The sequence below is a fragment of the Rana temporaria genome, chromosome 2, assembly GCF_905171775.1.
Source record: "Rana temporaria chromosome 2, aRanTem1.1, whole genome shotgun sequence".
NCBI classification, from domain to species: domain Eukaryota; kingdom Metazoa; phylum Chordata; class Amphibia; order Anura; family Ranidae; genus Rana; species Rana temporaria.
Genome location: NC_053490.1, coordinates 515,175,395 through 515,189,165, shown reverse-complemented (window position 1 = coordinate 515,189,165; position 13,771 = coordinate 515,175,395). Strand labels below are relative to the sequence as shown.

The 13,771-nt window shown below is 43.6% G+C and overlaps 1 protein-coding gene across 1 annotated transcript in view; it reads right to left on the bottom strand.

Moving 5' to 3' along the window:
• LOC120927974 (interferon-induced GTP-binding protein Mx1-like) overlaps positions 1-13,771 on the bottom strand; it is a 103,346-nt gene that overhangs the window by 27,649 nt on the left and 61,926 nt on the right. The window lies entirely within an intron of this gene.

Genomic DNA, 13,771 nt, shown 5'->3' with positions numbered 1-13,771 from the left:
GACCGGGATACCTTCCGGCCCCCCACCCTAGGTGAATGAGTATGGGGTACATCGTACCCCTACCCATTCACCTGGCGATTTTTTTTTTAAAAACACACTACACAGGGTTTCAGGGTTTTTAAAGTAATTTATTAGTCAGCTCGGGGCCCCCCTCTCTTCTTTAGCTCTTTTACAGGGGGGGCCTGCTTCTTCGACGTCTTCACCGCCGTCTGGTTCTCGGGGGGGGTGCTTTCTTCTTTAGCTCTTTTACAGCGGCCCCCTCCCGGGCTTCTTTGACATCTTCTGCGGGGGGGGATTTCCCGGTCTTCACCGCCGTCTGATTCTCTTCCGCCGGGGGGGGGGTGGTCCCGGTCTTCACTCCCGGCTGGTTCTCTTCCGCAGGGGGCCCCCTCTCTTCTTTAGCTCTTTTACGAGGGGGGGGGGTGCCCGGGCTTCTGCCGCCGCCACCTTCTTCTTATCTTCTATTCTTCGATGTTGACACGTCGCACCGATTTATATAGGGCTCTTATGACGTCACAGTCCCAGCATGCTCCGGGTGGTACACACGGCATTACAGCGGGAGGAAGCGACATGTCAACATCGAAGAAGAAGGCGGCGGTGGTGGCAGAAGGCGACAGAAGCCCGGGCACCCCCCCTCATAAAAGAGCTAAAGGAGAGGGGGCCCCTGGCGGAAGAGAACCAGACGGTGGTGAAGATCGGGACCACCCCCCCCCGGCGGAAGAGAATCAGACGGCGGTGAAGACAGGGATACCTCCCCCCACCACAGAAGACGTCGAAGAAGCCCGAGAGGGGGCCGCTGTAAAAGAGCTAAAGAGGAAAGCCCCCCCCCGGCAGAAGAGAACCAGACGGCGAAGACATCGAAGAAGCAGGCCCCCCCTTGTAAAAGAGCTAAAGAAGAAAGGGGGGGCCACGGAGCTGACTAATAAATTCCTTTAAAAACCCTGTGTAGTGTGTTTTTTTTTTAAAAAAATCCCGCCACCTTATTAAAGGATGCTCCCAGATTCCAATAAGCTCTCCTCCCGCAGACCCTGACAACCAACGGCCAGGGTTGTCGGGAAGAGGCCCTGTCCTCATCATCCTCATCATCAACATTGGGACAGGTGCTTTGGGGTGGGGGGCCACAGGGCGCCCCCCTGCCCCAAAGCACCTACCCCCCCATGTTGAGGGCATGCTGCCTGGCACTGTTAAGGAGGGGGGGCTTTCGCTCGTCCCCACCCCCTTTCCTGACCGGCCGGGCTGCTGCTCGGATATGGGTCTGGTATGGATTTTGGGGGGAACCCCACGCCGATTTTTGGCGTACGGGGGTTCCCCTTAAAATCCATAGCAGACCCAAGGGCCCGGTTTGCTCCTGCAGGGGGAACCCATGCCTTTTTTTTATTTGAAATTTGGCGTGGAGTTCCCCCTCAAGATTCATACCAGACGCAGTGCTTGATATTGACAGGGATCCAAGTCGGATCCCCGTTCAATATCGTGCCGCGGTTAAACGCAACCGCAGCTAAAAACACTGTACAAATGCAGCTGATCGCTGTGCCTGGAGTCTTGAATTCCAGCAAAACATAAACATGCGGCAAAACAGCCATTCGTCTGAAAGGGGCCTTATAATTTTCCTTCCACTTCACAATTGTGTGCCACTTTGTGTTGGCCTATGACATAAAATCCCAATAAAATACATTTACATTTTTAATTGCAAAAAAAAAAATCCCAATAAGTGTATATTTATTGGTTTACACACAAATGTTATATTGTCTACAAGCTGTGGGCTATACATTATTTATGGAATTTGCATTTGTTTTCATTTTTTTTTATTAGTAATTGCAACGATCAGCAACTTATAGCAGGACTCTGATATTGCAGCAGACAAATCAGACATTTAGGCTCTGTTTCCATTATTACAACCCCAAAGTCGTGCGATTTACAGTGTGACATTGCAATGTGATTTTCTTTTTTGCGATTTCAGGCGACTTTCCAAACGAATTTGTGCGACTTTGATGTTCTGCGTTTTAGTCATAGTGATGTAATTCCTTATCCTGCTTAGTAATTTCCTCTTTCGTTGTCACGTGTTGTATAGTGCTTAGAAAACATGTTGGCTATGCAATATTTGGGTCAGCAGTCATTATGGTTGCTGTAACAGCATTAAAGCGGAGGTCCACCTAAAAAAAAAAATATTAAAAGCCAGCAGCTACAAATACTGCAGCTGCTGACTTTCAATAAATGGACCTGTCCAGCGCGCCCACGATTTGTCGGCAGCCAAAGCCGAGAAATCGCTCGTCTCTCAGCTGCCCCCGCCGCCATTCTCGGTGAGGGAATCAGGAAGTGAAGCGTTTCGGCTTCACTGCTGGTTCCCTACTGCACATGCGCAAGCGGCACGGCGCATCCTCACTGGTCCCCGCTGTTTCCTGGGACCAGTGTGTTTCCCAGAAGACAGGGGGGACGGGAGGGGGCGTGACTCCCGCGGGAGTCTATCCCCGGAAGTGGTTGCAAATACCTGTATTATACAGGTATCTGCACCCCCTCCCCCCTTAAAGGTGCCAAATGTGACACTGGAGAGGGGGAGGGTTCCGAAAAGCAGAGGTTCACTTTTTGTGTGGACCTCCGCTTTAATAGATGAAGAAGAAGATAACCGGAGGAGGAGAAGGCATAGGTACTGGATCCATCCCGTCATCGCCCAAAGGGAAGTGAGAGGCCAGTTTTGGGTCCTTTACAACGACCTCTGTGCTCATGAAGACAAATTATTCAACTACACACGGATGTCAATTAGAAGGTGAGAACATTTGTTTTTGTGAACTTGCAAATGCTTCAAGATATATTTAGGAAAACGTGTATATGCATGGTCACTGACTTTTTTTCTCGAATTTTTAGCTTCGAATAGCTAGAAGTGTTAACAAAAACCTGATCAAATGTTTAAAAAAATGTAAATAGAGATAAAATGGTGCATTTTTATATGGTCAATGTAGCTAATAGCCATATATTTTCTCTTTACAGTTTTGATGAATTGTTGGCTTTGCTCTCTAGCCATCTAGAGCGACAAAACACCGAAAGAGTATTCCAGCTGTTGAAAGACTCATAACATTGAGGTAACTTTTCATACCTACTTTTTCTTCTTCTTACCTCATATGTGGCATTTGGACATCCACATCATTCTTTGATCCTCTTTACATGAATTGAAATAATAAATACTAGCATGCTTTTGTGGGTGTGATTGTTTTTACCATATTAATTGTCCCTGTACATCACAAGTGTCTTTCTCCTGCTCCTCTTCTTCCTTCACTTCCTCGGGCACCTCCTTCCAAGCTCGTTTTTAGTTCTAATATAGAAGTAGCTTATTGTTACCATGCATCATTCCAATAAACTGTATTTGGACATTCCTTTGCAAGTTTTCATTTTGAGTTCTTGGTTGGAAAAACTATTGCCAGAAATATTGTACACGATACCTGCAGAGACATCAGAAATGTTCTTAGGGATTTGGTACCGAAGAAGCCCACTCCCGAAGATTGGTGCAAGATAGCGGAAGTTTTCTGGGGCCAATGCAATTTTCCGAATTGTGTCGGGGCAACTGACGGCAAACATATAAGAGCAGTGATGGCCATTGGCAGTGGTACCAAATTCTTCAACTGTAAAAAAATATTTTCGTTTGTCTTACTAGCAGTGGCTGATGCCAATTATTGTTTTAGATATATACTGTAGACATAGGATCGTACGGCAGCAGCTTAGACTCCAGTATTTTTGCTCGATCATCTTTTGGAAGAATGTTGAGGGGGAATGGCCCGAACCTGCCACAGGACTGTCCGCTGCCAGGAACAAATGGGCTGCCACTGCCATTTGTCTATGTTGGGGATGAGGCCTTTGCTCTCAGTGACCATCTACTAAGGCCTTATTCCAAACGGTCTCTGAGTGAAGAGAAGAGAATCTTCAACTACCGCTTAACGAGGGCAAGACGAGTTGTTGAACGTGCTTTTGGCACTTTATCGAACAAGTGGCGGTTCCTACATACACCTATCAATTTGAAAATGGAGAATGCAATATCTCCGTTAAAAGCAGCATGTGTGCTTCATAACTATGTCCAAATTCATGATGGGTACCTTTTTGAAGATTCCCTCATGCATGATATGAAAGGTGCACAATAGAGTGCCAGTAGGGGCACCAGCAATGGTGCCACTGTGCGTGAGGGTTTCACTTTGTTTTTCATGTCTGCTGCTGGTTGTGTCCCCTGGCAGCAGGATGCCATTGCCTAATGTATGTCACAATTTTTTTTTATTATTATTTATATGTCTGTTATATTTAATTGCATTCAAATGATGAATAACAGGTATTTAACACAAAATATAAAAATGTATATTTAAAAAATGCATAATGTAACCAGAATAATTTTTATTTTCCAAATTTTTGTGCAAAAATGCACCAAAAATAAAGTTTGCTTTCAAATTTTTGAATAAAGTTTGAATTTGATTTTTTATTTTTTTTTGCCAACCACAACAAATAAAAATAAAGTAGCATATATCAATTTGAACAAAACCAATACAAGGCATCCAAAAAATAAAAATATAGAATCAGAATATTTTTTAGCAGCAAAATTTTAGTGCAAGAATGCAACAAAAATTAAAACGTAGTTTCCGTCAACTACATAATTTTTGGGTTGTTGTTTTGGCAACCACAATAAAGAAACATAAATTAACAAGTATCAAAGCAACACCAAAAATAAAAAAAAATTACAATTGTTGGTATGTTTTTGTTTCAGTGGTCCCGGAACCTGAACTAGTGGTTGGTCCAGAGTAATCCACTGATGTTCCCAGGTAGTATTTCCTTTCAAGAAAAGGCAGAACCTGACTGGGTGTAGGTTGCCTAAGTTGGTGAGTGGTTGGGGGGCCAAGCTTAGAGGTAGTGGGGGCAGGAATTGGATGTAACATGCGTGGCCTTGAGGGATTCAGCATATTACAATACTTGTCACAGTATGGCCGATTTATTGGTGAGCTATACTGTGTACTTTGAAAGTGAGGGTATTGTTGATAAGGGGGATATGGGGGGGTTGCATATATGCTGAATATGTTGTTGGCTCCTCAACCACAAAGGATTGAGCAGTTCACATCAAAGCCATCCTGAGTGCATATTTTTTCTCTCGGGGGACCTGTTTACATATGCCTAAAATTACAGTGCGAAATGCGGTGTCTTCACACTATTTTAGTGGACATATGACTGACTACATGTAAGATTTTATCCATGGGTTTCCCAGCCCTGGCACTTCCCCTTGTAGATCTTCGCAAAGGCCTAGAGATATTGCTAGGCCCTGGTTCAGCATCCTCCTCATTCATGGAGTTTGTTGATGACCTTGATTTTTCTACGAACAGTTCCTTGTCAACATTGTCTTGGAATTGTTCTTCCTCCGCAGCTTCCTCTGACTCATCTTCCGGTGGCAAACCCTGTGTGCCATCTTCCCAGCTTGCTTGGGTTCTGAAATACGAATAACATCTTTTTAAAGTAAGCATTACAATTTTATATGTCAAATTCAGGAAATATGCCTGCTGATAACTTACTCTCGCATTTCCAACACCGGTTTTAAAAATTCAAGATCCTCATGATGGGCATATGGGGCTAATCTTTTTGAGCCGGAACCACTCCTTCCTTCTTTTAATTTTCATAGGTTGTAACAGTCTTTGAGAGTTCTCCATTGAGTTTGTAACGAGTGCACTGCAAAATATAAAGACAATACCAAGTTCAAAAAAATCTTTATTTATTAACTGCCCATAGGTCATTCATTTGCTAGGCTGCATAAATGATGTTGATGGTGGGAAAACAAGCGCAAGCTATATTATCTATGTCACCTGCAGAATTTGTGATATGCTGAAGGATGTCGACAGGGCCATCTTTAACCACTTAAACCCCGGACCATTTCACTGGCCAAAGACCAGAGCACTTTTTGCGATTCGGCACTGCGTCATTTTAACTGACAATTGCGCAACGTGCAACGTGGCTCTCAAACAAAATTGACAGCCTTTTTTTCCCACAAATAGAGCTTTCTTTTGGTGGTATTTGATCACTGCGTTTGTTTGTTTTTGCGCTATAAACAAAAATATAGCAACAATTTTAAAAAAAAAAGTGCAATATTTTTTACTTTTTGCTATAATAAATATCCCCAAAAAATCTATTAAAAAAAAAATAATTTTTTCACAGTTTAGGCTGATACTTATTCTTGTACATATTTTTGGTAAAAAAAAAAATCGCAATAGCGTTTACAAAATAGGAGATAGTTTTATGGCATTTTTATTATTATTTTTTTTACTAGTAATGGTGGCGATCTGCGATTTTTATCGTGACTGCGACTTTATGGCCTACACATCAGATATTTTTGACACATTTTTGGGACCATTGTAATTTTTACAGCGATCAGTGCTATACAGTAAAAATGCACTGATTACTGTGAAAATGAAACTGGCAGTGAATGAGTTAACCACTAGGTGGCGCTGAAGGGGTTAAGTGTGTCATAGGGAGCGATTCTAACTGTTAGGGGGCGTGGCTACGAGTCACACGTCACTGATCGCTGCTCCCGATGAGAAGGAGTAGACGATCAGTGACAGTGTCACTAGGCAGAATGGGGAGATGCTTGTTTACACTGGCCTTCTGCAGCTCTGTGACCGATCGCGGGACACCAGCGGACATTGAGTCCGCGTGCACGGCACAGCGGGCATTTCAAAGTGACGTAAATATACGTTACTCTGCCCAGCCATGCCATTCTGCCAACGTAAATCAACAGGAGCCGGTCCTTAATCGGTTAATATTGTTTGGACCATGGGCAAATATTATTTGGGGCCCACCACACACACACACACAGATTTACTTTCCTGCAGCCACAGGTTGCAGGAAAGAAACTAGCTAAATTCCACCATCAACACATATAGTGTTGACAGGGGACTCCCTAATGCCAAACCATTGTGATCTCCCGGCAGGAGAAACGGTCCCCACCAAGAAAACAGTGCACATTATTAACACATACCCATTGGTTGCTAGAGGTCACTGCACATTATTAACACACACCCATTGGATGCTAGAGGTCACTGCGCATTATTAACACACACCCATTGGTTGCTGCATATTTAAAGAGGTGCAAGCCGCAAAGTGCTAAGCAGCATATATCAACCACTTACTTTTTGCAGACCGTTCTGTAGCTGATAAAGAGTCCCAGGTATCATAATAAATGCGAGCCACTTCCAACCATGCTTTCTTCTTCTTTACATGATCTTTGTAAAATGGATCTCTGGGGTCATATATTGCCGGACGTTGTCTGACAAGCTGAATGATTTCTTCATTGTCATGAACTTGTCGCTTGTTCTTTCTAGCCCTAGGCATGCTTCCTGGTGTCTTCCACACTCACGTACATCCATATAGGAAGTGATGTATTTGGGAGGAGCAGAGATCATGTGCTTCCGCAGACTTCCGTGGAAGTCACAACAAAGTCACGGTGTCATACATGTAAATGCGACTGCATTGCGACCTAATTACTTTCTATGGAGAACAAGTCACACCGAAGACGGAACAAAGTAGCGCAAAACATTTTTTTTTGGAGTCGCTGCAACTTAAGTCGCACCAATTAGAACGGGGACCATTGAAATACATGGATTTTGACTTGTCATGCAACTTGACATGTGTCAAGTCGCACAACAACTCGCAGAAGTGGAAACAGAGCCTAACTGACACTTTTGACACTTTTTTGGCGACCAGTTACTCTAATACTGTGATCAGTGCTAAAGATATGCACTGTCACTGTACTAATGACACTAGCTGGGAAGGCGTTCACATCAGGGGCAATAAAAGGGTTAACTGTGTGCCTAGCCAGTGTTTTTGTACAGTGTGGGGGGTGCTTTTACTAAGGGAAGACATGAATCCTCTATAGGGGTTCTGTCCTCCTCTCTGCTGGGACAAGGTATGGTGGAGAAAAGGGGGGGTGCCACAGCTACAGGAGAGGTGCAAGTGCCAAATGAAATGGCCTGGAGGGCAGGATTTGGGCCTATGGGCCTTGTGTTTGACATAAGTGCTCTAGATCTTAGGGCATACTCTGTATGCTGTAAAACTTGAACTGATAAAAAGGTGCGTGACTTCTGTTTATTTTTCTTCTGAAGTTTTCAGTCAATGCTTGACAGTGTTACATCTCTTTACAGATAAAATTAATCTGAATCCAATTTAATTAAATAATGAGAGAGCTCAAACAGTAATAGGTTGTTACCGATTTGTCAGTTGGGACGGGATACCTCCAAAAGCAAATAAATACCTGGGATATAGGAAACGGGATTTGGGATAAAGAGATATCCCAAGAAAGCAATAAGGAGAATCCACCACGGTATATCATTGGAAATATCTAACAAGCTTTATTGGTCTTTAAATAGTATGTTTAAAAACACAAAAAAAATGACATAAATTGCATTAATGTGGAGTAATTTACCCAACAATAAAAAGAAACACACACATACATTTGGACAACGTTGTCACAAAATGGCGCCAGAACTTGAAAACCAATGCACACCCAGTACACAATGTTATTCTATGGTGCTGTTAGTTGATGGGAAGCCCGGAGAGTTAATAAATTTGTGTTGGAGCAAAAAGATATATAGCCAGATTAAGGTAGAGTTACGCCGGCGTATCAGTAGATACGCTGTCGTAAATCCGAATCTGCGCCGTCGTATATTTAAGTGTATTCTCAAATTGAGAGACACTTAAATGTAGCTAAGATACGACCGCCGGCGCCGTCGTATCTTAGCTGTCTATTTACGCTGGCCGCTAGGGGCGTGTACGCTGATTTATGCCTAGAATGCGTAAATCAGCGAGATACGCCTATTCACGAACGTACGCTTGCCCGTCGCAGTAAAGATACGCCGTTTACGTAAGGCGTTTTCAGGCCTTAAAGATATTCCACCAAAAAAAGATGGCGCGGCCAATGTTAAGTATGGACGTCGGACCCACGTCAAATTTTTCAATTTTTACGTCGTTTGCGTAAGTCGTGTGTCAATGGAGCTGGGCGTCATTTATGTTTACGTCAAAACCAATGAGTCTTTGCGGCGTAATTTGGAGCATGCGCACTGGGATACGTCCACGGACGGCGCATGCGTCGTTCGTTCAAAACGTCATTTACATGAGGGGCATGCTTTATTTACATAAAACACGCCCACCTCTTCACAATTTGAATTAGGCGCGCTTACCCCGGCACATTTACGCTACGCCACCGTAACTTAGGACAGAAGTGCTTTGTGAATACAGCACTTGCCTCTCTAACTTACGGCGGCGTAGCATATATGAGATACGCTACGCCTGCCTAACGTTAGGCACGGATACCTGAATCCAGCTAATAGTAGTAGTTGTAGGCTGATCGAATGTTATGCATAAATAACAGGGCCGGCCCTATGATGGGACCGGGTGGTACCATGGGTACCAGGCAACACTTTTAGGGGGGGCAGCATACTGATCCTGATCCACAGAGCCATGGCAGGTCCTCTTTATACTTCTTTATACATGTATAGAGCCATGACAGGTTCTCTTTATACATCTATAGAGCCATGACAGGCCCTCGTTATACTTCTTTATACATGTATAGAGCCATGTCAAGTACTCTTTATAGTCCTATATACATTTATAGAGCCATGACAGGTCCTCTTGATATTCCTTTACATGTAAAGAGTAATGACAGGTCCTCTTTATACTCCTTTATACATGTATAGAGCCATGACAGGTGCCCTTTAGTTATCATGATATAAAATAATGAATGTGGGGGCCTTTTGGTTGGCTTTTTTTTTTTTCTGGGGGGGGGGGGGGTGCAGCATTTCATTCTTGGTCCCAGGCAGCACAATGTCTTGGGCCGGCACTGATAAATAAGCAACCCGGATCTAAGACGATCAGAAAATGAGATGGACACATCCTTTAAGCACAGTAATTCATGCAGTACTGCAAATATAATTAGGCACATTAACACAGCTGACAGGTGCACAGAATATTTGAATGTATCTCAGTGTTCATTTCATTGATAAGGGGCAACGGGTATGGGAAGGGACGGCAAACACATGATACAGCCCGGAGGCTCTCACCACTCCGCTGCAGTGTCTGAGGCTGTCTATAATGCACGGATCGAAGCACGGATCGGACTGAATGGCAGTCCGATCCGTGCTTCCCCAAGAATCACTGAGATGAAGGTGAATGCTGCTGCATTAGTTGAAATTTGAAAATTGTCCGTGCAAGGCTGTGCTATCGTGATCCATAAGTGTCTTAAGATTGGGCATAGGAGTTGGCGATCAGCTGACCGGGAAGTGAACTACGATGGCTCGTGAGTTCAGTAATCAGCAGACCTGTCCATAGAAAGCAGAGGAAGATGACGGTGCGACGAAACCACACAAAACTGCTGGGGCGTATGGCAAAGCATGAGGCTAGTCTGGCGCTACCTCCGTCGATGCATTTCGCACACACACCCGTGCGCTTTTTCAAGACATATGACATGAATTATCCCAGTCATTTTAAAGGACCCAATGTCCAATCAGCAGTTACCATGTCATAATACAGTAAAACCTTGGTTTTGCGAGCATAATTTGTTCCAGAAATATGCTTGTAATCCAAAGCACTTGAATATCAAAGCATTTTTTTTACAGGGTATAAAAGAGAAGAGAGACACCTCTAAGTGTAGCAATAAGTTGCTAAATGTTGTACCTTCATTAAATGTAACCATATTGCTACACTTAGAGGCTCCTCTCTTCTCTTTTTATACTCAGTTGTGACATGACGCTACTCTTATATCAAGACATCAATTGTATATCAAGGCAAAATGTATTAAAACATTTTGCTTGTCTTTCAAAATGCTCTCAAACCAAGTTACTCTCAAACCAAGGTTTTACTTTACTGTTTAGAGGCCATCTTGTGGTGACAAAAGATATTACATGATAAAAAAAACAAAAAAAAAACAAAAGCAAGAAAAAGTAAATTGATATAAGGATTTTACATATTTGCATAGTACTTCCACCTAATTCCTTTATCATGTAAAGACTATGCGAATAGATAATGCCAAAATCAAAATTTCACAACATCATCCATGGCTTTTGGTGACGGATTTTAGTTATAATTACATTTTGATTGTGAATTTAGGCTGAATGAATGGGATTTATAGGCACCAAAGTTACCTCGGATCAGTGACTGTGCTAAGGTTCCCCAATTGCTAATATAGAGGAGCGCATTTCAATTTATGCGGATGACACATTGGTGTATCTGGCTGATACTAATGAATCACTTCAGGCCCTGTTGGTGGAGAGTAATACCTTTGGAGACTATTCTGGCTTCCGGGTGAATTGGGATAAGTCTAGTCTTTTTCTCCTAGATGTGGCTGAGCCTCCCCTGATTCACCCGGATTCCAAGCTTTAAGTGGTATCCTCCATTAGGTACCTAGGGGTTCTGGTGCAGACCCCTTTATCTTTATATGTCGCCAATAACTTAGATCCTCTATTGGTCCGCCTTCGGGAGCAGACCAAGCAGTGGATGGATCTGCCTCTGGATCTTATGGGGAGGGCCAACGTCCTCAAAATGATCTACCTACCGAGATTACTCTATATCCTTGCCAATTCCCCTTGCAAAATGCCTAAATCTATTTTAAAACGCATAGATTCAATATGTACCACTTTCCTGTGGAAGGGTGGCTCCCCCAAGGTAGCAATTGAAACACTACGGTTGCCAGCGCACTTGGCAGGCCATTTCCCAACTTCTTTCTATATTATTTGGCATCCCAGTTGGTGCACATCCACGATTGGCTGTGCCCGGTTTCCGGCCAATGCCTGTATCCATGGAGGGAGCCATCGCATTTTCTCTGGAAACCCTACATAATATTATCTACAGAGGCCGTGTCCCTGATCGCCCCGGACCCTCCCTACTTGCCACTTCTCTTTCCTCTTTTCGTTATATTGTCACTAAAGTATACATGCACACCTGGCTGAAATCTCCCAACAACCCCCTGTGGTTTAACCCCAATCTGCAGGAACTATACTCCCTTCCTGATCCCAATTGCTGGTACTCCAAGGGGGTTAAATATTTATGCCATCTGTACAATGCTCAGGGCTTTAAATCTTTTTCTCAGCTACGTTCAGATTTTCGATTTACCAAGATCGTACCTATTTTATTATTACCAGCTCAGGCACGCTATCTGTGCCCAGTTTGGCTCCCTGGATGATCCCACTGACCTGCCACAATTGGAAAAACTGCTCAGACAGCCAGATCCAGGGGCGGACTGACCATTGGGACTCTCGGGCACTGCCCGAAGGCCCCATGCCATTAGGGGGCCCCATCAGGGTTGCTAGGCTCAATAAAACCAGGGGCAGTATGTAAAAATCTGTGTTTTTTTTACATCTGTCCCTGATATGTCCCAAACCGACATGCTTTTGATGTGAAAATCCTGAGATTTTAGCTGCCCTGCCTATGCAATGCCTCCTGGCGTGGTGGCCATCTGTAAGCCTGGGGGCCCCATAATCTTCTATTGCCCGGGGGCCCCATGAGTTGTCAGTCCACCCCTGGCCAGATCCCACTAAACTTGTCTCCACCTATTATGCAGCCCTAATGACTGACTTTAACCCCAGGTTTCACAAAGCTCAGGTAAAATGGACCTCCCTGGTAGACGAGGACTGGTCAGAATTTAGTGATACGTATAAAACCTCTGTTATTGCTTGCCGGGATCGCATCATACAGGTCAAAATTTTCCATCAACCCCACCTCACTCCGGCTAGGTTACACAGGATGGGTCTCCTGCCCTCAGCTGCCTGTTTCGGCGGCTGTGGCCGGGAGGCCGATTTCTTATACTGCTTCTGGACATGCCCGGTAGTCTTCTGGGAAAAAGTGGGTGCTTTCATCTCATCAGCGCTAGGCCTCCCAAACATAATCCACCCCAAGAACTGCCTATTAGGCGAAATACACCTATCATCACATGCCAAGAGACTGCTCCGTATACTCTTCTTCTATGTTAAAAAAAACGATTTTACTGTCCTATTAATGATTCTATCCCACTGTATAAACTTACTTTTGAACTCCGGAAACGGACCAAAACCTTCCACAAAATTTGGGGTAGATGGTTGGCTAGTCCGCTAACCCTCTCCCAGCACTGATTGTACTACTCTTTCTTGACCATTGATGGGCCATGTCTCACGGATCTCTAATGTCTGGACCTCCGCTTTTGCTATATCCAGGTATTATACCTGAGCCTTTTACCACTGTGCCTACTTTATATTTTGCACTGATGTCAGTTTATTTTTCTATGTTTGAGTGTATTGCCTAACGTTCATGACCAGGTTGTCTGATGTGTTTTTTTTTTGTATGTTTTTCTGTTTGTTGGTTTGTCTTAAACCTAATAAAAATATCTTAAAAAAAATAAAATAAAAAAAGGTTCAAGAAAAACTTTCAAACTTTGCTCATTATTTAAACCATTAGGCTGTAAAGTATTGAGCGTAATAATCCAGGATTTCTCTGTTTTAAGTAGAACATTGTCGTAGTCACCTCTACGGGCTGACCAATCTAGGGCAAAAAATCCCTTGAATCTCATGCCAGTGGGTTTACCATCATGGCACAGTATGAAATGTTGTGCCACTGGTGTTCTTCCTTCAAGCGTATGCTTTTTAGGTGTTCACTGATTCTGAATCAAAGTGGATGTTTTGTCTTACCAACATATACGTTTTTGCACAGGCACTCAATAATATACAGTACCCATGCAGTAGCACAGTTGATAAAATGTTTAATCTCAAATTCATGTTTTCTTTCAGAATCAGTGAACACCACT